This window comes from Agelaius phoeniceus, chromosome 28 (assembly GCF_051311805.1).
Source record: "Agelaius phoeniceus isolate bAgePho1 chromosome 28, bAgePho1.hap1, whole genome shotgun sequence".
Lineage (NCBI taxonomy): Eukaryota > Metazoa > Chordata > Aves > Passeriformes > Icteridae > Agelaius > Agelaius phoeniceus.
In genome coordinates, this window is record NC_135292.1 from 6664415 (window position 1) to 6689627 (window position 25213).

A 25213-nucleotide genomic window follows, 5' to 3' on the forward strand; every position below is an offset into this window, starting at 1 on the left:
CTCTGTGATGTCACAACCCCCTCAGTGCTGTCACACAGCCCACTCTGTGCTGTCACACAGCCCCTTGCTGCCATCCCAGCTGCTCTGTGGCTCTGGGACACAGCCCCAGAGGTGCTGCTGTGACACAGCCCCCGCGGGGACATCCCACAGCCCCGGCCAGTGCTGAGCCCCTGGGAGCTCTGTCTGTGCCCTGCTCGTGTCCCTGAGGGGCCCTGGCAGTGCCCCAGCCCTGCTGGGCTGTGCACAGGAGCTGCTCCTGGCCAGAGCTGTCTCTCTGCAGCTCTGCTGCCCTTGCCAGGAGCTGCGTCTGAGCCAGGAGCCCGGCCCAGCTCAGCAGCACAGACACAGCACAAGGACTTTAATCACCCTCTGGGCCTCTGCTGCTCTTTGCATCACACCCAGTCCCTCAGAGTGGGCTCAAAGACTTCTCAAGAGCTCACAGTGAGATTGAAAGACTGAAGTTTCTTGTACTTTAAAGAGATCCCTGTGAGGGACAGCACTGAGAAAGTGTCCCCGGGTTCCAGGGAGAGCAGAACACTGGAGGCACTGATGGCAGCTGGGGACAAACAAGGCAAAGGTGTCTCTGGTGCTGAGCAAACCTGGATTTGTTTCAGGAATGTAAAGGGCCAAGGCCTGAGCCCCAGGGCCTGGCCAGGCAGATCCTGTCCCTCCCTCCTTGCTCAGGGCTCTTCCCGGGATGGGCACTGGCATGTGGGGATGGGCAATGCCAAGGGCAGGAGCGTGGGGCGGCCCCTGCCAGGCTGCTGAGCAGGGACAAGGAGGCAATGAGGCCCCAGGCCTGCAAGGGTCACTTGTCCCCTCCTGGCTCAGGCCCAGGGCCAGCAGCCATGGCCAAAGTGCTGCCCAGGTTGGCTCTGTCAGGGCTGTCTTGCAGCTGCTGCCCATCCCTGTGCCCTGTGCAGCCCAGGCTGTCCCACGGTGTCCCTGCCCTGGCCTCTGTCCCTGCAGGCTCTCGGCATCCCCCGGCTGCCCCACCTGGCTGGGCCCTTCCTTTGCTGACAGCTCTGCCTCCTGCCTGCCCCTGCCTGCCCACACAGAGCCTGGGGCTGCTCCAGGCTCCTGCTGGGGACGTGCTGCACCACAGCCCTGCCCTGACAGGGAAATTCCTTTCTCCTCATGCCACTCTGGGCCTCCCCAGCTGCCCTTGGCGTTAATTCTTTCTCTCTCTGGCTGTTTTCCACTATGTCAAAAGGATCCACCAGCCCTGAAATCGCTCTTTAAACACTCTCATGGCTCTGCTCCACTGTCCTCAGTCTCCACCCCACTGAGCACAGAGCTCCTTTGTCCCTATACAGTGCTCATGTTCCCAAGGCCTCCAAACCCCTCCTTGGGACATCTCTGGGCCCTCTCCAAGGTGTTTCCAAATGAAAACATTCAGCTCAGAGTCTAAAGAAATCACCAGAGGACAGGGCCAGCCTGACCTCTCTGTCCTGGCTTCTTTTATCTGGGAGCGATCCTTGGATATACAGAATTTGGGAGGCCAAATTCTAATTTTGGCCATGGTCCCTGGACAAGAAGGCTGGTTCTTTTCCATAGGAATGCAGGAATAGAGCCCCAGTGTTTCAGGGGCAGATGAGAGGTGAGAGACCACCAGAGGTCAAGGCCAGCCAGAGCTGGCAGGTTTTGTTTGGTGAGATACCTTTGCACAGAGGAAATTATTTTAGGGAGAGTACCCGTTTTGGCAATGACCATCTGGAAAGTCAGACAGCTCTTTTCCATAGCAAGGAAAGCACAGAGACCCAGTGCTCCAGGAGCTGATGAGAGGCAGCCCTTGACATCCCAAGATCAGCCAGAGCTGTCAGGTGGCCCCTGGGAGGCCAAGCCAGCCAGAGCTGTTCCATGTTCCCTGGGTTCCATGGGGTCCCACAGTGTCCCAATGGTCCCTTGCTTCCATGGGGCCCTGAGGTGTCATAATGCCCCCTTGGTGACACCAGGCCCTGAAGGTTGGAATGGTCTCCATGGTTCCATCAGGCCCCACAGAGCCACAATGGTCTCTGGGTCCATGGAGCCCCTCTGTGCCACCATGGCCCATTGGTTCCATGGGCTCCAGTGGTGCCACAATGATCCCCTTGGTTCCCTGGGCTCCAGTGGTGCCACAATGATTCCCTTGGTTCCATGAGGTCCCCACAGTGTCCCAGGGATCTCCATGGGAAGGAAAGAACCCAGCCCCACTGTTGCAGGCGCAGCCACCAGAGGCCCAGGCCAGCCAGCCTTGACGGTACTGGCAGATTTTGCCTGGGAGTAACCCTTGGATATTGACAATTTCAGAGGTGGAATCCCAATTTCAGACATGGACACTGGAGGAGAAGGATGGTTCTTTTCCATAGGAAGGAAAGCACAGAACACCGCTGGTGTCTCAGGGGCAGATGAAAGGCGGCCATCAGAGGCCAAGGCCAGCCAGACCTCTCTGTCCTGGCAGCTTTTGTCTGAAAGCAACCCTTGGATATCGGGAATTTGGGAGATGGAACCCCAATTTCAGCCGTTTCTGCATGGATAAGAAGGACGGTTCTTTTCCATAGGAAGGAAAGCACCCAGCCCCAGTGTTTGGACAGCAGGGGAGAGGCACCCCCAGGAGCCCGAGGGCAGCCAGACCTGTCTGTCCTGGCAGCTTTCACCTGGGAGCAATCCTTGGATGTACGGAGTTTTGGAGGTGGAATCCCAGTTTTGGCCATGGTCAAGATGGGTGTTTTTGCCCATAGGAAAGTAAAGCACAAAGTCCAAGTGTTTAGGAAGAAGATGAGAGGTGGCCACCCTCAGGCCAAGCCAGCCAGCCCTGTCTCTCCTGGCACCTTTTGTCTAGGGGCTTTCCTTGGACATTGGGCATTTTGGAGGTGCAATCTCAGTTTTGCCTGTGGGTGCCTGGACAGGAAGAAGAGCTCTTTTCATAAGGAAGGAAAGCACCCAGCCCCAGTGTTTCAGAGGCAGATGAGGGCCAGCCCTCAGGAAGCCAAGGCCAGCCAGACTTGTCACTCCTGGCAGCTTTTGTCTGGGAGCTATCCAGTTTTGGCCATGAGTGCCTGGTTGAGATGGAGGGTTGTTTCCCACAAGAAATAAAAGTGATAGTGGAGCCCTGGAAAATGTTAAAAATAGTCTTTGAAAATATTGGGCTTTGTGTTTTCTCAGGTCACTGCACCTGCGTAAGCAGTATGATAAAAGATATAATTGTTAGATGTGGTGATTGTTTAGTAATTAAATATAATTATTACATAACCATAAGAAGAATTGTGAGAAACTCTGTTGGAAATTTAAAGGGGGCTATGTTTAGCTGAAATCTGTCCATACAATAGAACAATATAAGTTTAATAATTACATGAAAGTTATGTAATGATAGAGGATAAAACATGTTCACCTTGAATGTATGGTCGGAATCAGATTTGGGTGGAAACTACCCCGATTCTCAGAGCTCTTGAATAAAAAGCACCGCATATAATCGCTGATGTGATTATGTGTTTCTGAACGCTAACATTTTGGTGACCCCGGATGGGACCCTGCGGGTGCTGCTGAGCGAGTTTCGCGACTCGACCGCGCTCCAGCCGGCACCGAGGGATTCTCGGGGAGCTCGATCGGCCGCGACCGCTTCTGCCGCTCGCCACGTCCCCGGGAGAAAGGTAAGGTGCTTTTTACTTTGGTTTGGGTGCCTGCCAATGAGACGCAGCGAAAGCTACGCTTGGTTGGGCTAAAGGAATTCCTGCTGGTACAAGCCCAGGCGCTGTTCCATAAGACAATCGCGAGAGCGTTGCGGGTTCGGCAATTTGTGGTATATTTGGAATGGAGAAACTGAAAGGGATTTTGGGCGGCAACACCTCTATCCCGCAAAGTTCTCCTTTGGGGTGCTTACAAGCACATTGGAAACAGGGGAATTTTGGGGAAGAATAACGTAAAGCTAAGTTGATTGATTATTGTAATACATGGTGGCCAGGATATGCCTGGGAGAATGGTGAAAAATGGCCAAAATACGGGACTCTGCAATATAACACTATTTCGCAGTTTATGTCATTTTGTAAACAAGAAGGAAAATGGGATGAGATTCCGTATGTTGATTTGTTTTTCTATTTACGGGGAAAGCCAGAATGGCAGGATGAATGTGGATTAATGATGGTTAAAACATCTGCAAGCATTAAGTGTGGGGTTTGTGAGGAACGTTGTTTGGAACTTGGGGTTGAAAGAAAGCCTGAGTAGGGAAAATTATACAGATATTGATTTACAGGTAGCTCCAATAGGAACAAGAGAACCTAACCCTATCCCACCTGTTCCATCTGTCCCTATCCCACTGCCTGCTCCTACCCCACCTAGTCCTGAACCTGTCTCGTCTAGTACACCCTTCCCTCTTTATTCTCCTCTCCCATCGTCACCTGATCCCTCTTCCTCGGAAGATGAGCAAAACCTAACTGTGGCAGGAAGGAGAGAGAGAGAATCAACGATGGGGTAGCCCCCAGAACCAGGAGTCGGTCTAACCTTGCCCCGGTTATGGATAGAAAAGACATAGGCAGACAAAAACGGACTGTAATTGCCCCCTTGCGACAAAGTGTAGGAGTGGAAGGGCCAGTATTTATAAAAGTGCCTTTCTCTCCTGCAGATTTAGTTATTTGGAAACAAACAGCCAGAATTCATAGAGAAAATCCTGATAAAATGGCATGAGTAGTAAAAATGGTTATAAAAAACTTAAAATCTTGACTGGGATGACATACAATAATATGTATATTAATATATTATAAATATATATATAATTATATATTTATATTAATATATCTAATATATTAATATTATATACTTTGATGGATTCTACTGAGAAAGAGATGGTACTTAAGGCAGCCAAAGAAGGGTAAGAGAGGACATCAGAAACAGACTCATAACAGGGAATTTAGATGAGAATTTCCCAATTGAGGATCCAAATTGGGACCCTAATTTATTTTGCGATATGGGGAGACTACAGAAATATCAAGAGTGGATCCAAATAGGAGTTCAGAATGCTGTGCCCAAAACTATAAATTGGTCTAAACTATATGAAGTTCAGCAGGAAGAGACAATGTCCAGACTTGAACAACCAGTTTCACCAGGGCAATCAGTCCCAGCAGGTTACCAAGGGGATGGTTTTGGGGGAGTATACCAGCTGACTAGACATAGAGCCAGTAGAACAAGTTAAGGAACCTCTTATAAATAAACAACTAGGACATAAAGAGGTCAAATTTCTAATAGATACAGGAGCTACTTACTCGGTATTGAATGATTTGCAAGGACAAATTGGGGACAAGGAAACAACAATAGTCGGCGCTACAGGGAAAGAGGAAAAACGGCCATTCTTGCAACCCCGAGATTTGTGTTTTGGGAGCAAAGTTATAACACACGAATTCCTATACGTACCTGAGTGTCCAATTCCGCTTTTAGGGAGAGATTTGCTAGCGAAACTTGATGCGGTAATAACCTTTGAAAATGGGGAGCTTATAATGAAAATATCTGAATCAAAGACGGGACAGATATTAATGATCAAAGAAAAACCTGTTCCCTCTACCCCTAGGGAGGTAGGAGATGCAGTGATTCCCTCTGTATGGGAGACAGATATACCAGGGAAATCTAAATTGGCACAACCAGTGCATGTAGAGTTAAAAGAAGGGGCGAGGCCTCTACAAGTCACACACTATTCCATAAAACCAGAAGCATGGCAAGGAATAAGTAAAGATTATTTAGAAATTCTTGAAATACCGAATTTTAGAAGAATGTGAATCAGAATTGAATACACCAATATTTCCATTAAAAAAGCCAAATGGTGAATATAGATTAGTGCAGGATTTGAGAGCAATAAATAAAATAACAAAGGACATTTCTCCAGTGGTAACAAATCCTTACACATTGCTGACATCCGTAAAGGAGATATATAAGTGGTTTAGTGTAATTGATTTAAAAGATGCCTTTTTCTGCATCGTCCTTGACAAAGAAAGTAGGAAACTGTTTGCCTGTGAGTGGGAAAACCCAGGGAATGGGAGAAAGACCCAGCTCACCTGCACACGATATAAGAACTCGCCGACCCTATTTGGAAACCAACTGGCAAAGGAGCTGGAGATTTGGACCGAGAGTGGGCAAGTTCCAAGAGACCAATACCTGTTGTTGCAGTATGTTGATGATGTACTAATAGCTACAGAAGAAAAGCAACCTGTATAAAGGTAACCATTGAGATTTTAAATTCCCTGGGAATGGGAGGTTATAAAGTACCCAGAGGAAAGGCACAAATTGCCCAACAGACTGTGATCTACCTGGGATGTGAAATTTCACAAGGGCAATGAAAACTAGGCACTAACCGTATCCAAGCCATTTGTGCTATTCCAGAGCCCCAGAATCTACATGAGCTGCGAGTCTTCCTCGGGATGGCAGGATGGTGTCGCCTGTGGATCATGGACTATGGACTGATTGCGGAAGCCCTGTGTGAAGCTCAGAAGATGCAGCCATTCACCTGGGGCAAGCCACAGAAAGAAGCCTTCCTAAAATTAAAGGAAGCACTGACAACTGCTCCAGCATTAGGGTTACCTGATCTGTCTAAAGATTTTCAGCTGTTTGTCCATGAAAGGCTGCGCCTAGCACTAGGAGTCCTGACCCAAGGTCTGGGAAGCTGGAAAAGGCCGCTGGGCTACTTTTCCAAACAACTTGACAGCATAAGTGCCGGGTGGCCTCCATGTCTGCGGGCAGTCGCAGCCACTCTGATGCTGATACAAGAAGCCAGGAAGCTCACGATGGGAAGGCACATAGATGTCAATGTACCACACATGGTAACCTCTGTCTTAGAGCAGAAGGGGGCCATTGGCTATCCCCAAGCAGGATGATGAAATTCCAGGTAGTCCTGGCTGAGCAGGATGATGTCACATTAAAAACAACTAACCTTTTGAATCCAGCTTTGTTCCTAGGTACCACAACTGAAGAAGGCCCATTAGAGCATGACTGTGTGGAGGTAATAGAGTACACCTACTCAGCAAGAGAAGACCTGAAAGACGTCCCACTAGAGCAGCCAGAGTGGGAGCTGTTTACAGATGGGAGCAGCTTCGTGGAAAACGGAACCAGATACGCTGGGTATGCGGTAACAACAGTCAGTACAGCAGTGGAGGCAAAGGCATTACCACCAAATACATCTGCCCAGAAGGCAGAACTGGTTGCTTTAACCAGGGCACTAGAATTAAGTGAAGGGAAAAGGATAAATATCTGGACTGACTCAAAATATGCTTTTGGAGTGGTACATGTACACAGAGCACTGTGGAAAGAAAGGGGACTATTGTCCTTCTCTGGGTGTGCACATTAAACATCAGGATGCAGTCCTGCAATTGATAAAGGCAGTACAAAAACCTGAACAAGTGGCAATGATACTCTGTAAAGCACAGCAATCAGGAAACTCCAAAATCTGTGAGGGAAATCGAAAGGCAGACTGGGCAGCCCGACAGGTTGCTCGAGAGGTGCAAACAACAATGGCATTGATACCTTTAAAGCTTAATGTATCCCAATTCAATTTGCCTCCAGAACCAAAATATTCAGTAGAAGATGAGAGACTGGCACGTTTGCTAAATGCACAAAAGAATTCAGGGGGATGGTATGTGACTGCACATGGACAGATAGTGGTACCCCCTTGATAATGAGAGAAGTTCTACAAATTAAACATAACGAATGTCACTGGGGAGCAGAGGCATTGGTAAAATTGCTAAAGCAGAGTTTAATTCCAGTACGGATGTTAACAATGGCAAAATCAGTAATGTCAAAGTGTGATATCTGCTTGAAAAACAACCCAGTGGCTGGCGACAGGCACACCTAGGAAGAATTCGGATAGGAATAGAGCCAGGAGACTATTGGCAGGTAGATTTTGTAGACTTGCCAAGAACTCAAGGATACAAATACCTGTTTGTGGGGGTTGACACATTCTCTGGGTGGCCAGAAGCCCTTCCCTGTCGCACCAACCAAGCAAAGGAAACAGTAAAGTGGTTACTACAGGAGATTATTCCCAGGTTCGGGGTGCCCCTAGGGTATCATCAGATAGGAGGCCCCATTTCATAGCTACAGTAGTAAGAGAGGTAAGTAGATTGCTGGGGATAACTTGGGACCTCCACACACCATGGAGACCCCAGTCGAGTGGACAGATAGAGAGGATGAATCAGACACTAAGGAGGCAAATCAGTAAAATATGCCAAGAAGCCAAATTGCAGTGGCCCCAGGCTTTGCCAATAGCACTGTTGAGGATTTGGATAAAGCCTAGGAGTGGGATGTCAGTCAGTCCTTATGAGATATTGCATGGGAAACCATATGAATCTCCTGAGCCTAACCCTAATGTGCACGTCACAGGAAAGCAGGAAGTGTATAATTATGTTCTGTCTCTCGGGAAAACTTTAGCTCGGCTCCGGAGCATCCTCGTGTGGAATAGACCGCTGACTCTCGAGAACCCAGTTCATAACATACATCCAGGAGACGAGGTGTACATCAAGAACTGGAACGAAGAACCGCTGAAAGAAAAGTGGAGTGGGCCCCACCAGGTACTGCTGACCACCTTTACAGCAGCCAAAGTAGCCGGCGTGGACCCCTGGATTCACTACACCCGAGTGAAGAAAATCCATCCTGGATCACGGACTGTGTAAACTGTGGAACCAACAAGGCTGCAGATAAGATGTGTTTAATCACTTTGAGAATGCTATCAGTAATTGTGCCAATGGTATGGTCATTAATGTCTTTGGGATGTGGAATGCAAAAAGATCAACTAACCACTCTTCATTCTAGAATGAAGAGAGAGGTACAAGCAGAAACACAGGGGATAAAGGTTTCTAATGAAGTTCAGGCTGAGAATGTAATGATTGGATAAGTCAAAGACTTTGCCAAAATGCAAAACACCTGTAGAATAACTGCCTGTCTGCCAATACCAAAGGCAGCAGGAGACCCAGTAAATTGAGGAATCATAACATCAAAACTACCTGAAATACAAAAGAACAAAACAATTGCATGTAAACAGGTACCTGAGTCGAGGCCAGTAGTCAAGGAAACTTGGGAGAAAATACGAACGTGGATGAGACCCATGGGCCAGAAAGACTGTATTCTAAGTGATGGCACACTAGGAACCCCTATGGGAGAATCAGGAGGCATCACACAATGGCAATGCTATTTGCCACACTATAAACAGATTACAGAAAATGTTACAGAAACCACTCTGGTATGGAAGTGTGAGGCCAAGGATCAGAAAGATCAGGCAGAGCCTTGGGACAGTGCATGGTCTGTGAGTATCCTTCAAAGATTCCAATGTATGGCAAACACCCCTTGGTGCATTAAGTGGGAAGGCCCCGAGAATGAAACAGATCCAGCAGTAACAAACACTGCCACCAGCAGCAGAACGAGGGCAGACAAAGTAAGTTGGTGGGCATGTAATAAAACTTATGACTACACGTCTGATGATGCAGAGATAAAGCAGATGCCACCCCTGGCAATAGCCCTACAAACTGGCTGTGCTTGCAGAGGGATCAAACATAAACAAGGCAGAGGGAATTATAAAGCAGTTGTAGGATGTACCAGGAGTACAGTCCGAGGTCCAGGACAATTTGTATGGGCAACAAGCGATGGCACCTGGACAACACATCTGCCTGTAGATGGGAAAGTAAAGGAAATTACTTTAGGCCTCCCAACCTCATGTCCAATTTGGAAAAAGTCCCCATTTAACGGAAAACATGAACTTGTGCAGATAAGAGCAAGACGAGAAGTTCTAGACAATGAAAATCCAGATGACACTTGGCAAGAACCCTCTGGTGGAGTGAAATTTGGGTGGGCCCGAGAGTCTTTGCTTGGTCCTACAGCAAACTATAAGAGTAGGGAGATGCTGTACAAACTTACAGGTCAGGTAGATAGACTGGCAAGAGTCACCCGGGAAGGATTTAAAGAATTAAACGTACAATTACAAGCCAGCACAAAAATGACTTTACAAAATCGATTAGCCTTAGATTTGTTACTCCTGAAAGAGCATGGAGTATGTGGATTTTTAAAGGGACGGGTTGGTCATTGCTGCGTTCACATCCCAAATGTAACTGCAGATGTAGAATATGACATCAATCAGTTGAAACAAAGAGAGCATGAAGCACAAGAAGAGCAAAAGGATTTGACTACGACCTGGCTAGGCAAAATCTTTAAAGGGTTAGGGTGGAATGTGAGTTCATGGATTAAATCTGTCATTGAGAGTGTGATAATCTTACTAATTGTATTCTTAGCAATTTGGTTAGTTCACAGCATCTTGAAAGGAGAGATACAGAAGAAAACGTCCTGGAACCAGAAGATAATAAAGGCACTGACACGAGATCCACGCCCACCATCTTCTGGTTCTCCAGTGCATGACAGCATCCACGACAACGTTTACATCAACCATGGACTTGAAGAACATCAAGAAAAAATTGAGAAATAAAGGACTGTATCAAGTGAAAACATTTACACCTATAGTGAAGTGAAAATGCTTTCAAAGGGGGGAGAATGATAGTGGGGCCCTGGAAAAATGTCAAAAATAGACTCTGAAAATGTTAGGCTTTGTGCTTGCCAGATCATGTGAAATTGCACCTGCGTAAGCAGAACATGATAAATGATATAATTGTTACATGTGATGATTGTTTAGTAATTAAATATAATTATTGTTTAATCATAAGAAGAATCATGAGGAACTATGTTAGAAGTTTGAGGGGGGCCACGAGGAGCCCATGCTTGGCTGAAATCTATGTATACAATAGAACAATATAAGTTTAGTCATTAACATGAAAGTTATATAAGGATAGAATATAAAAACATGTTCATCCCGAACCCATGTCGGAGTCAGATTTGGGTTGGTACCCCTGACACCCAGAGCTCTTCAATAAAAGCACCTACATATAATCATTCTGGTGATTATGTGTTTCTGAACGCTAATATACCCAGTAAACTGTTAAACCCTTCCCAGCTGCTGTGCATGAGGCTCTATGAATATGCACCAGGCTGATGTAAGGGGAAAGGTATTTCAGGGGATCCCTGAAGGTAACAGGGTGCTCCTGGCTGAGTGCCAAGATGCACCCAGTTTACATCTTCCAAGAACTGTTTAGCATGGCTCTGCCCTGGATCTGCCTTTTTAGAGCATGCAGATTCCTTGGCTGTGGTTTTAGTCCATTCTCTTTATCACCTCCAGGTTTTGGGCCTTGGTGCACTCTGCCTTCAGACGGGGAGTGCTGATAGTTGGCAGATCTGTACAGGTGTCCTCATCCTGTGTGCATTGGATGTTATCCCATCCAAGCAGGCAGTTTAACACAAGCAGCTATTTCACTGAGCTTAATTAACAACAGAAATAAAAACTATAGAACAAAGTTACTTTAAAAAACAGTCCCAGCCCATATTCGATCCCAGTCTGTGGGGTCCTGATCCATATGGTCCCAGTCCCTGGGATCCCAGTCCATACAGTCCCAGTCCATATTTGATCCCACTCCAGGCTATCCTGGTCTGGAGGGTTCTGATCCACACGATCCCCATCCATGTGATCCCAGTCCAGGTGATCCCAGCCCATCTTTGATCCCAGCCCATATGTGATCCCAGTCCGTATTTGATCCCAGCCCATATTTGATCCCAGTCTGTGGGGTCCTGCACACACTCCCAGGGTCTGGAATTCCAGTTCCCAGCCAGGAAAAAATGTTCCTGCCCTTGAACTTCCTTCCTATCCCCTCAACAAATTGCAATAAAACTATAAACAAAGAAATAATAATTGAAATTAAATAAATTATAATAAAAATAAAATATAAAAATCTCAACTCTTCTTTACAATGATTCAACTCCAACAATGATTCAACTCCAACCAACAATAACTATTACTATAATATTACCAATGCATATAAATAAACAAATTATATATCAGGAAATACCTTTTGAAAATTTTAACTCGATGACTAATGTACTTTAGATAAAATTATCTAAAGAAACTACCATGCAATCTAACACATCTTAGTTAAACAATTCATATTACAAATATACTAAACACAAAACCAAACACCACTACAATTTCTCAGACATTTCAACCAAACAATTAAACTTTAATAACATCCTTAAGTACTCTTGAAAAATTAAAATTATTTTTAAAACATTAATTGTGTGCAGGTGGTTTTATTTTGATATTGGTTTTTGGATTGTTTGGGTTAGATGATTTAAAAATGGGATTTTTATAGGAATTGAATCAGCTGAGAAGGTGGCACTCTGCAAACAGAACTGACTGAAAATGAACGGGACAGAAATCAGTAACTCTGAAAGTTTTATTTGCTATCAAATACATCCCACACACCCAGCCCCACACAATCTCCATCCCATTGCTCCAAATTGGGATCCCACTTCTCCCAATCTCCTTCCAACTCCATCTCAACTTGACAGCTGTGCAATGGAGTGAGTTTGGCCTGGGATTGAGTTTTTGGAGGAAGGAACAAGCAATCTGAGGTGGAATTGAGCCCTTTCGGGTTAAAATTCAGTTATTTTCAGTGGAATTTGAGTGGTTTTGAGGGGACTGTTCCATCCCAATGGACTTTTGGAGGACAGAGAGATGGAGAAGAGAAAAAAATTCAGGCCAAACCAAAGGAGAAGCAGCCAGGTGTGTCCCCAACATGGATCACAGGGAATGAGAGTGACCAGGGCTGTGCCCAAAGTGCCTCCTCCAGTGGGGGATGGAGCTGCAGCAGCGCACGAAGCTCTTCCCGCACTCGGGGCACTCGCAGGGCTTCCCTTACCGGTGCCTCCGTTGGTGTCGGGTCAAGTGAGAGCTGCTGGAGAAGCTCTTCCCACACTGGGGACACTCATAGGGCCTCTCCCCAGTGTGGATGCGCCGGTGCCTGACGAGGTGGGAGTTGTACTTGAATCCCTTCCCGCAGTCAGGGCAGCGGAATGGCCTCTCATCTGTGTGAATCCGATAGTGCCGGAGGAGACTGGAGCTGGTCTGAAACCTCTTCCTGCATTTATCACACGCATAGGGCCTCTCCCCTGTGTGGGTGCGCCGGTGGGTGACGAGGGCGGAGTTACGCTTGAATCCCTTCCCACAGTCGGGGCATTGGAAGGGCCTCTCCTCTGTGTGACTCTGATAGTGCAGGAGGAGATTGGAGCTGGTCTGAAACCTCTTCCCACACTTGGAGCACTCATAGGGCCTCTCTCCAGTGTGGGTCCTCTGGTGGCTGATCAGGCTGGAGCTCTGGCTGAAGCTCTTCCCACACTCCCCACACTCGTAGGGCCTCTCCCCAGTGTGGGTCCTCTGGTGCAGGATCAGGTTGGAGCTCTGGCTGAAGCTCTTCCCACACTCCCCACACTCGTAGGGCCGTTCCCCAGTGTGGATCCTCTGGTGGCTGATCAGGTGGCAGTTCCACCTGAAGCTCTTCCCACACTCCACGCATGTGTGGGGCTTCTCCCCATCATGGAGCTGCTCATGGAGCACCAGCTCCGAGCTCTGCCTCCATCTCCGGCCGCCTTCCCGGCCCAGGCTGGCTCTTTCCCCCTCACATCCCCGCCATCTGCGTTTGCAGCCCCTCCTCGTGCGGCATCTCCGGGTCTTCTCCTCCCCGTTGGCTTCCTGCGCCGTGGAGCCGCTCAAAACGGCCTCTGCCACCAGGTTCTGCCGCGGGCATTTGTCCTCCCTGCTCTCCATGCTCAGCTCCTGCTCTGGGCGAGGAAGGACAAGGACAGCATGGGATTTGCCTCCGTGCTACAGGCAAGGGCAACAAGATCCCCCCAGGGCTGTGCTGCAGCTGGGGGCCGTGCTGGGCTGGGAGATGGAGCAGCACAGAGGGGAAAGGGGCATTCATCGCCAGCTCGCGGCTGTGCACACATCACAAACAGGACTGGACTGCTAGGAACGCGTCTTGAGCTGTTTTATTTTTCAGCATCAGTCTCATTTCTTGGTTATGACAATGGGAAGATGCCAGCAGCTCACATCCCAGGTAGCAGAAAACAACCTTAATGTTAAAACTTACTTTAAAAGGTTTTTCACCAATCACACAAAGCAAAAGCATATTGACAGTGGTTCCATCCAAGCACTATTGGTTAAAACCATGCTCCATTACTTCAAACACAATACCTATTTGTAAGCCTTACAACACGATGAACAGAGCTCCATTATTAAGCTTGGAACTTCCTGATATCTTGCTATATATACTTTTCTGCAGGTTAGGGAGTTAGTATAGATAAGTGTTAATGCACAGACCGTTGTTCTAATGCTCCTTACTTTCTACTTCTTTTATAATTTTTCTGCTGACCAATCTTATGGCTGCTGCAAAGCTATAATCACAGTTCTACTGTCTCTGAGGCTTGTCTTTTGAAGCTTTCCCAAAACCCTCTAAATTTAAGCATTCCAGAGACACTGACTTCCTCCTCACCTGCTTCAGTGCCCTGGAGCATCTTCCTCTTACGCACAGCCTCCCAGGGGTTGGCAATGGGAAATCCTGGTTTGGAGAAAACAAGGGATGAGCACATTGAGTTTCAACGTCCCTCTGCCCAAGTCCATCTCTACAAGTCACCGGCCATCTGGGCTCCAGTAAACCCTCCCAAACACCAAGATGCAGCCCTGAAAAAGCCTCCCAGGAGTTCCCCGTCCCTGGTCCCTCCCCTCTGGTGTTCAGGGGTTCTACCCTGTCGCAGCTGCTGGGGTCACGCTTGGATTGGGGGTCCCCCTTCTCCTGGGTGCCCGCCCTGCCCAGGCTGCTGGCAGTGCCAGCAATGCCAAAAAGCTCCCCCCTCTTGGCTCTCCCCATTTCGGGATGCCGGGGCTCTTTGGGCTCCCGGGCTCCCTTCTCCCCTCATTCTCTGCTCTGGGCTGCAGCGGCTCCAAGGAGTCCCCCCTGCCCCTCTCCAGGCTCTTGAGGCTCCCGCCAATGGCGGCGCTCCCCCCTCTCTGGCCTCCCCACTTTGGCCTCCTGGGGGACACAGGGCTCTGCTCCTCCAGGCTGCCTCTGCCGGCAGCCGCCACCGCCACCCCCCGATGTCCCCCCGATGTCCCCCCGAGGGGCCTTTTCCGCTCAGCCTTGGACTTCTTCATTCTCCAAACATCCCCCCAAAAACCCAACCCAGGAACCCCCCGGGATATCCGGGCCGGGCTCCCCCTCCCCGCTCACCGGAGCCATGGGGGGGGGCGATGATCCCACAGGTGGGGGCTGCGAATTCAGGCAAGGATCGAGACCGCGTGGCTCCCGCAACTCAGCCTTGATCCGCCCTTGTCCCTCCTCTTCCTCTTCCTCCCGCTCCTCCTCTGTCCTATCTCCACCTCCTTCTCCTCCTCCCCCTAACCCCGCCTCCTTCACTGCTCTTTCTCCTCCCGCTCCTCCTCTTCCATCCCCCCTCCTCCTCCTCCCCTGTCTTATCCCCACCTCCTGCTCCTCTTCCATCCCGCCCCTTCCATTCCTTCTCCCCCTCCTCCCCCCTTACCCCGCCTCCTCCTCCCCCTCCATCCCTGCCGTTCCCTCCCTCCTCCTCCTCCCCCAGCAGCAGCCACACCCTCGGTGCCCCGTTCCCGCAGCCCTCGCAGCCCACGGCAGCAGCGGCGATGGAGCCGGGCCAGGTCGGCATGGGCAGCGCGGGGCTCTCGGCTGCTCCCAGCCGCTGCGGGCGGGGGGAACCCGGCCCGGGCCAAAGGAGAGGCAAACTGGGAAAACTGGGGGCAGATCACAAAGCTAAGGATGCAGCAGAAAATGGAGCTGAAAGAGTTAGTTTAATATTAACTCCAAACGAGGAAAAACTGGAAATTCCAAAGTTTAGGGAAGCCAAGAAAAAAGAATTAAACAAGATAGGAAATGAACAAGATAAATCAGGGAAATAGAAACTTCTACATGGAAGACAATTACTTAATAAAATGTGCTTACTAGGAAAAGATTAGAAGACGTGCATCAGAAACCCCACTGGCATACTCAAGCTTTGTGTGATCATTTTTTAAGGAATTTTGGGTGCACTGGGATTTTTGGTGTAGCAAAGCAAGTCACTGAAAGATGCTTAATTTGCCAAAGGATAAATAAAAAGGTGATGAGAAAAACAACATTAGGAGGTCATGAGTTAGCTCGTCGACCATTTCAAAATATCCAAGCAGAAGTTTAGATTTGTTAGCTTCTGGATTTATTTGGAAAAAAAAACATTTAATCTAGAAGAAAGAGAATATGCCATATGTTAGACAGGAGATTTTAGGAGAATAAAAATCTTTGAAGTATCAGAAACAGCCGAGGAAAAAACCAAGAAAATAAAAAGGGGAAATGAAAGGGAGGGGAACAAGAGGAAAAGTCAGAAAGAGAGTGGGATCCTCTGCAGCTCTTGCCCCCTCCGTTGGCGGCCGAGGCGCCTGTCCCGGGTCCCGGCTCGCTGCCCGCCTCAGCTCCGCCTGCCCCGGTTTCCATCCCAGGTGCGGGCTCACTGCCCAGGGCAGCTCCAGCTGCCCCGGCGCTGGCGGTGAATTTGTGTGCCCTGGCCCCACTGCCCGGCCCGCGGCCGCTCTGCCGGCCATGCTGGGCAAGATGGGGTTGCTCTGTCCTGCCGCGTGGGCCGAGGTCACCGCGCCGACCGCACCGAGGGCGGGTCCCAGCCATCCCATCCCCGGCTGCCCTGCCCGTGCCAGCTGCGCTGGGCAGCGCCGCTGCTGCTGCCGGGGTCTCCCACCTGCCTTTTCTCTGCCGGGAGCTGCCGGATCAGCCGCCATAAGCCATGTGGGGGCTGCCCACGCTCCGGCTCGGCCTCCACGGGAAGATCCCCCTCTGGCGATTCCGGCAGCACACCCTGCCCACACTCCGACCGAGCCTCGGCGGGATATCCTCCCCTGACCCCTCCTGCTCTGAGTTACGTCCCCTTGGTAACCACAGCTCCTGCTGTTCAGGGAAACGCCCTCTCTCTACAGGAAGCACCTTATCGAAACACGAGGAGCTCATTTAAAAGGCAGCCCTCTCCAAATTCTTTCTCAAAACACGGGAGAAAGGCTACAGAAGGTAAAAAAGTGAAAGAGTTAGATGAAGGGATTGCTCTATTGCCGTGAAGAGAGGTTCCCATGGCAGGGATGCGCTGCCCCGCCCCGCGGGAGCCACCGGCGCCCCTGCCGGCCGTGCCCGGAACTGCACCCAAGGGGAAAGCGCCGCGGCCGAAAGGCCGGGACCGGCTCCGGGCTCTGTTTGTTGGCACTGCCGGAGCTGTTGATACACACTACTATTATTATATTATACACACTAGTAAAGAACCGTTATTCCTAATCCCATATCTTTGCCTGAGAGCCCCTTGATTTCACTATCCTAAAAATTAAGAGGGAGGGGGTTTGCATTCTCCATTCCAAGAGAGGCTTTTTCTGCCTTCCCAAGCAGACGCCTGTCTTGTAAAGCAAGACAAGCACCCACAGGCACTGAGGGGGGCTGCAGGAGGGGCAGAAGAAGGCCCTGCAGCACTTGGGCACAAAGGCCCAGCAGGTGAATGCAAGAAGGGAGCAGCAAAAGGCCAAGCTGAAGGCAGAGGCCAGGGCAGAGCTCCTACAGCCCCTGAGGGATCAGCCCCAGGGCCCAAGGGGGCCCCAGCACCCAGGGCACGGCTCGGCCACAAGCACCCGGCAGAGGCATTGCCCTCCTCGGCAGGGCACAGCCCACCCAAACAGCCCCTGGCAAGGAATCAGGGCTCCGGCTGCAGGGCACAAGGACACTGCAAGCAGAGACAGCAGCACCCTCAGGACCAGCAAGTCCAGCCCGTGATGGACATGGATTGGCAGGGCTGGCACAGCTCCCATCACACCAGGGACCCTCCACACTGGAGCCCTTGAGAACATTCAGGTGGGTCTGCATTGAGAGGAGGCATTTCCTGATGGACACAGGGGCCTCTCAATCTGCTCTGAATCTTAGACCTAAAGGGGAAAATAGTAAAGGAATATTTTAATTTTTAAGGGAATGAGTGGGAAAGATGAGCAGGTATGATTTGTTCAACCACTATTAGAAGCTGTGGGGGATAGGTTTGAAATAAATTTCTTTTTCTTCTTCCTGTGATTGTAATTAACTAGGAAGGAGTTTGAGAGCTGGATTTTAATACTGTAAAAAGGGATACAGAGGCCAGTTCTGTTGTACCTCTGTGTCAAAAGTCTGACAAGGCCTATGCTGAAGTGAACCCAGAAGTGTGGGCAGTCCCAGGGAAGTACAGAAAATTAGATATGGAGCCTCTACAAATTAAAGCAACCAGGACAAGCACTACCCTGTTCCAAGAGAGGGAAGGAAGGGCTCACAGCCTGGTATTGAGTCCCTGTTAAAGGCAGGGCTTTTGGAGCCAAGGGTGTCTCCCTACAACACTCCTATCTTGCCAGTCAACAAACTGGAGGGATGGACACAAGGAGGAAACACAGAATTTTCAAGTGTTAAAATGAAGATTAACTGAGGCGAGTGGCCTGGGCCTTCCAGACAGGGAAAAAGAATTTGAATTATAGGTGGACGTTAAACAGGGTCTTGCCAAAGGAATTCTTGTGCTAAAATGTTTAACCCAGTGGCCAGAGAGCAGCCTCATTGTCTGCAGAATTGTGCAGCCACAGCTTCCGTGGGAGCAGAGGCTGAAAACTGATGACAACAGGAGGATCTCCTAGAGTTCAAGTCTGGCATCAAGTTAAAGCTTTGACAACCAAAAGAGCCTCTAAATGGATGAGCAGGGCTCGGTTATTACAGTATGAAACTTGTTCAGTGGCACAGGAGGATTCAGAACTGAGGACAGGGCAAGGGTTTAACCCAGCCTCCTGTTTGAACAGCCTGGAGAGGGGCTGGCAAGGAACCCAGGACTGCACTCAAGGGACAGAGCTCCCGAGCCAGGCTGGGAGAGATTGATGGGACATTCCCTGGCCTGAGGGAGACAATGTGTTTGTGGATGGCTCTGCAAGGGCAGCAGAAGGGAAAAGAGCTACAAGACAGGCTGTTATTAAGGAGGGGGAATCAGACAAAGCGCAGGTCACCGGCCCATGCTCAGCTCAACCCGCGGAGCTGTGGGTGCTTGTAAGAGCCTGGCACTGAAATGCCCTGAGCAGGAAGGCTTCAATATCTTCTGCTGACACCATGGCACCTAACAGGGGGGCAAAAGCAATTCTGACTGCTTCAGCAAGCACTGGATCAGTTATTAACCTATTGCTAAAAGAAATAATTCAAAGATAATGGATTGTGGAAGCAATAGATTCAGATGGGGAACTCATTTTACAGGAAAGACCCTTCAGGGGGTTATGGCAGCTTTAGGAATACAATGGGACCTCCATAACCCCTGGCAAGCCCAGAGCTCGGGTTGGGTAGAAAGAATGAATGGGGAAATAAAGAAACACCTTTGGAAGCTGGAGATGGAAACCAAGATGCCATGGGTACAGCTTTTGCCATTGGCCTTGGCAAGAAAAAGAGCCAGACCCAAGGCAGATATTCAATTATCTCCCTTGGAATTCATGTCTGGAATTCCTTACCTGGGCAATTCTCCACCTAGTGCAGGGTGGAAATAAGGGATGTAAATGTAAGGCAGGCTGTAGCCAGGATCCTGTCTCCTGTGGAATCTCTCCCCCAGGAAGCTGGGCTGGCACAGAGCCTGCCCTGGGACTTTGCTGTTGCCAACACCCAGCCAGGCCATCGGCTCCTGCCTAAGGAGTGCAAAGCAGCACCACTGGTGGCCAAGGGGCCCACGCCAAGTGTCCCTGAGGCCAGAAACAGCCGCCAGCACAGCTGAGCACGGGGGGACCCCTCAGCCTGGCCTCAGGGGCTCTGAAGCCCCGGAGATTTGCACTTCCCGCCTGCAGCAGGACCATGGGAGCCGCCCCTGAGCCTGCCCTGAAGGCAACGCAGCAGCAGCCAGGGCTCCACAGCGGGCCAAGCCCCTGGGCCTGCCCACAGATCCTCTGCTCAAACCCTCGGGAATCCTGGCCACCCTCCCCTGGCACCTCCAGCCACTGCGGCCAAGCCTCGCTGCCGCTGCTGCAGCTCCAGCGCTGGCTGGGCCTGCACTGCCACAGCTGCTGGGGAGCACCGCGGCACAATTCCACCCTGGGGCTCACTCACACCCACACTCTGGGCTGCCTGCGACTGCACTGCTGCAAAATGTACCCATCCTGCTTCTTTTAAATCTTATTTCTCTGCTCAGAAAGGTTTCTCTACTCAAAGGTTTGCCTTTGGGAAAGAAATTTTAAAGGTTTTATTTAAGGGGTTCCCAGTCTGTTTGGATGTTAAACTCATCTCCACCACTCAATGGAGACGAGTTTAACATCCGAACAGACTGGGAATAGCCCAAAAGACACCCACAGAGATAACGACCAACAACAAAACATCAACGCCCCGCAGCAAACAGCAACCAACAGCTACCCCAGACACTGCCCCCGCACAGCTGGAGACACCTGGTCTGGAAAAGGCTGAGAAGGAAATCCAGGAGTGTGGGCGGAATTCACAGCAGAGGGGAAGAAATCCGAGTCTAATAGGAAACCAAACACTAAAAACTTACACGACTTGGAAGCAATGAACATTAAAGCAGTGGATTTAGATTGGTTCAGACTACGTAAAGTTTAGGAAAAATCGAGTAAAACTGACATGTCATGGAATGATGTTTTCTGCACAGCCGGGCTATGTGTGGATGAAAGTATTTCTGTTGCACATCCTGGCCAGAACCAAGCAATGCCTTGACTCTCTCACACGAAAGAGATTCTTGGAGAGTTTTTGTTTTCCCTACAGTTTCAGTGATAAGATTACAACATGAGAAACATTTTTTATAATAATCCTACTTTATATTGTCAGGTAGGTTTGGGACAGAAGGGTGAGAATCAATTTTTGGTCAGGGTTTTTCCATGTTCGCCTTTATGTTGCATTTTGCAAAATTGAAGAGCTTTAACCGTGATACTTTTAACTCTTAAATAGTTAATACTTTTTTAAAAAAAGGCAGATTCCGGGGGCCACATGTGACTCACCAGATGGCAGCCCTGGAAGAGAAGCTTTGGTTCTAGTCAGCCAGGAGAGGAGCTTTAGGAATGCAAATGAACCCTGCTGGGCAAAGCCTGGCCAATGTACCTGGGTCTCTTGCCTGGGGCAGGAATTGGGCTGATTCCCCCTGCCCCTCACCCCGAGCTCTGCCTGCTTGCACTGATGGAATTTGCACAGCTCAAGGCAGAGCCCGGGGTGAGGATATCTGACCCTGCAACAGAAACGGGTGAAGCTGCACAGGGAAACAGCAAATGGAGAATGTTGGGAAAACTTCACTATAAATAAATGGGGGGGAATCATCCCTCTGCCCACTCCAACGTGTGCTGTCACTGTCTATGTTATATAGGGTGGATTAGAGCACTGAGATGTTCTTGCTACCACAAGTTCCGGGAAATCAGTTGGGAATCCAAGTATTTGATGATTTAATTAGAGAAAAATGGTCAATTGATGCAGCCCTGGCTGGAGAGAGCGGCCAAAGATGGGGAGAAGATGAATGGCCAGCAGAACAAATCCTACAACACCATGGACCAGCCCCTGGGAACCCAAACCAATTCATATCAGGAGCCACAGAACCCATTCCTCATTTCAATGGCACCATTAGATTACAAGCTGCCCTCGGAATAACCAACCAGACAGCTCCAGCTCCTGACCTTCCTGCTGAGCAATCCACTGAAATGAGGAACACAACATTTCACCATGGGATGGGATCAGATCATCTGTTAGCAGAGAAAAGAGGAGTTTGTGGAAAATCAAATGACTCAAACTGGTCTTGGCAAATAGATGACAAAGCCAAAGTGGTGAAACAGATAACAAAGGAAACAAAAAAGCAGCTCATGTACCAGTCCAAACGTGGAAAGGATGGGAATGGGACATGGTTTTGTGGTTCCCTGGCAGACCATGGGTTAAACGAATGCTGCTTCTGCTCTGATGTGCTACAGCACCTCTCACCTTTTTACCATGCTCCGCACCTTGAGAGTGCAGCTCATTCAGCAGCTGAGCGAGGGGCCAGGGACTTGTAGATAAGGAAGTAACGGGCGAAACCACCAGCTTCAATAAATGTTATTAATTAACATGGACTGCTGCTCGCAGAAAGTCCCGCTAAATTCCTGAACGTCGAGAACAAAAAAGACTTAACAGAGCCGTGAATATCGGCTGTTCTACAAAAGTGGGGGTGCACATTAACGAGGACGTGCAGTTGGCAGATCGGGAGGTCTGAACCTTCCAAGTACCTCAGCCAGTGGGCAAAGGGAGAGGGAGATGAGGCGGGAAAATGAGGATAAAAAGGAGGCTGCGAACTACAACAATGGCAGCGAGCGCACGGCAAATGCGCCACGGCCTCTCCCTCTGCTCAGCAATAAAGTCACTTGTACAGGACTCCTCTGTCTCCTCGGGGCACAGAAACCTCCGGCCACGTGAATTTCCCCGCACAGCCCCGGGCACGGGGCAGCCGCCCCTGTGCCAGCCACAGGAACCGGGCCGAGCCAGCGCTGCTCCGGCAGCGGCTCCTGCCGAGGCAGCGGCCGCAAGGAGACCGCGGGCAGCCGCTCCCGCAGCGCCCTCACGGCAGCGGCACCACGGGCCGGACACGGCACAAGGAACCCGCCTGAGCCCCCTGCCGCCCCCGAGGCCCGCAGCGAGCCCCGAGCCCCCGCACAACCCAGCGCGGCTCCCACCTGCGCTGCGGCCGCCTCCCAGCTCCGCCGCCGCCTCACCGGTGGCTCCCGCTCGCTCCCAGTATGGTCCAAATCACTCCCGGTAGGATCCCAGTTGCCTCCGACACGGTCCCAGCGGCTCCCAGTCATGCCCTGTATGGTTCCTTTCACTCTCAGTCCCTCTCAGTAAGAGCCCAGTGTGGCCCCAGGCACTTCCAGTATGAGCCCGGTCACACCTTACCCGATGCCATTTGCCCCCGCTGTGGTCCCAGTTGCTGCCAGTATAAGTCCAGTCACCTCCAGTTTGATCCCAGTTACTCCCAGACACTCCCAGTACTATGCCAGTCACTCCAAGTGTCACCCCATCAGTCCCAGTATGATCCCAGTATGACCCCAGCATGGGGCAGCTGCTCCCAGTATGATCCCAGTTGCTCCCTGCATTATTCCAGTTTCTCTTCTTCACCCCTACTACAGATCTGATCACTCCCAGTATGATTCCAGTCAGTCCCAGGATGATCCAAACCATTCCCAGTCCCTCCCAGTCCAATCTCAATTGTCCCCTGCATGTTCCCAGTAGCCCTCAGTGTGGTCCCAGTATATCCCAGTATGATCTCTGCTGCCTCAGTTCTGCTCCCAGTGGGTTCTTTTCCCAGTCTGTCCCAGTCCATTCCAGTCTGTCCCAGTCTCTCTCCAGCAGCTGCTGCCCACCCCCCCTCCCAACCCCATTCCCGGGCACTGGGACCCCCCCCTGCACCCCCTTATCGTGCACCAACACCCCCCTGCACCCCCTTTCCCGGGTATCCTCCTCTCCCAGCCCCTGGATCCCCCATTTCCGTGAGCCCAGGGAGCCCCGGGCCCCCATTCCCGGCCAGCCCGGGGCACCTCAGCCCCAGCCTCCCTTTGCTGGGAAACCCGGCCTGGGCACGGGGCTCTGCGGCCGCTCTGGGATTTATGATCCCCCAAAGGAAAGGGAGAGAACAGCAGAGAGAGCGAGAGAGAAGGAGATTGGGAATCAGGGATCGGGTCCCAGCGCCCAGCCCTGCTCCGCCGGGGGTGGGACCCGCACCCGCAGCAAAAATTGGCTCCGCTGCTCCCGCTGCTTGCCCGGCTTTGGGCCGAGCCCAGCGGGGTCCGGGCAGAGTTTGAGCGCAGGGCCGGGAGTTCAGCAGAGCCCGGCCCGGGGGTCCCGCAGGGCGCGGCCCTGGAGGGTCCCAGACGGATCCCCGAGGGATCCAGAGGGGTGCCAGGGGGGATCCAGGTGAATTCCCTGGAATTCGCCCTTTCCCCCTCCCCCCGCGCTCCCTCGGGCACTTTGGCTTTCGCGTCTCTGCAGCCGCGATCGGGGACGGCTGCGATGGCCCCAGCGCTGGGGCTGGGGGTGCTCCGGGGGCTCCTGGGGCTCCTGGGGGACCCGGGGGCCGCGACCAAAGGTGAGTGGGACCCCCCGAAACCGGGACCCCCCTGAACCGCAATTCCCGGGTACCGGGACCCCCTTGATCTTCCATTCCCGGGCAGGGGAACCCTCCTGAACCCCCATTTTGGGTCATGCCACCCCCCCTCACTCCACTTCCCCAGCACCGGGACCCCCCTGTACCCCCTCATCTGGCACCGAGATCCCCTGAACCCCCATTTCTGTTCACCGGGACCCCCCTGAACCGCAATTCCTGGGCACCGGGAACTCCCTAAACCTCCATTCCCGGGTACCGGGACTCCCCTGAACCCCCATTTTCGGTCCTGTGACCCCCTCAGCACCCTTTTTCAGCACCGGGACCCCCCTGAAGCACGCGGACCCCCTTGAGCGCCCATTTCTGGGCACAGGGACCCCCCTGTACCCCCTTGCCCAGCATTGGCACCGCCCTGTACCCCCTCATGTGGCCCCAGGACTCCCCTGAATCCCCATTTCTGGTCACCAACGCCCCCGGAACCGCAATTCCCGGCCACCGGGACCCCCTTGAATCCCGAATTCCTGGAAGGAAACTCCCCCCGAACCCGCATTCCCCGGCACGGGAACCCCCTGAACCCCAATTTTTGGGCACTGGGACCCCCCTGCCCCCCCTAATCCGGGCCTAGGATCCTCCCGCATCCCCGTCAGTGCTCTGGGACGCCCTGCACGCCCATTCCCGGCCACCTCGTCCTTCCCAGACCCCAGACCCGCCCTTTTCCTCGGCTTTTGGACCCCCAGATCTCCCAAATTTCGGCGTCCCCCCAGTTCTTCATTCCCGGCGCTTCCTGGAAGGGGTTCCAGGGGATCCCGGAGGGTCCCCTGGGGTTCCAGGGGGTCAAGAGACCCCCCTTGAACGTTCATTTTGGGGCACTGGGACCCCCCCTGTACCCCCTTCCTCAGCCCCGATAACCCCTGCATCCCCTTATCTGCAGCCTGGAACCCCCTGAGCCCCCATTCCCGGGCAGGGAAACCGCCCTGAACCCCAATTTCTGGGCACCGGGATCCACTACATCCCCTTATCCGGCACCAGGACCCCCTGAACCTCAATTTTCAGGCACCAGGACCCCTTGAACCCCGGAACTCGGGAATGGAACCCCCTGGAACCCCATTCCTGGGCACCGGGACCCCAGTGCATCCCGTTATCTGGCCCTGGGACCCCCTGCACCCCTTTTCCCAACACCAGATCCCAGCCAGGCCATTATCTG

General features: G+C 51.3%; 1 protein-coding gene across 1 annotated transcript in view; it reads left to right on the forward strand.

The window, feature by feature from the left end:
• LOC143696088 (uncharacterized) overlaps nucleotides 1-25213 on the forward strand; it is a 392325-nt gene that overhangs the window by 349664 nt on the left and 17448 nt on the right. The gene's annotated exons all lie outside the window — the stretch shown is intronic.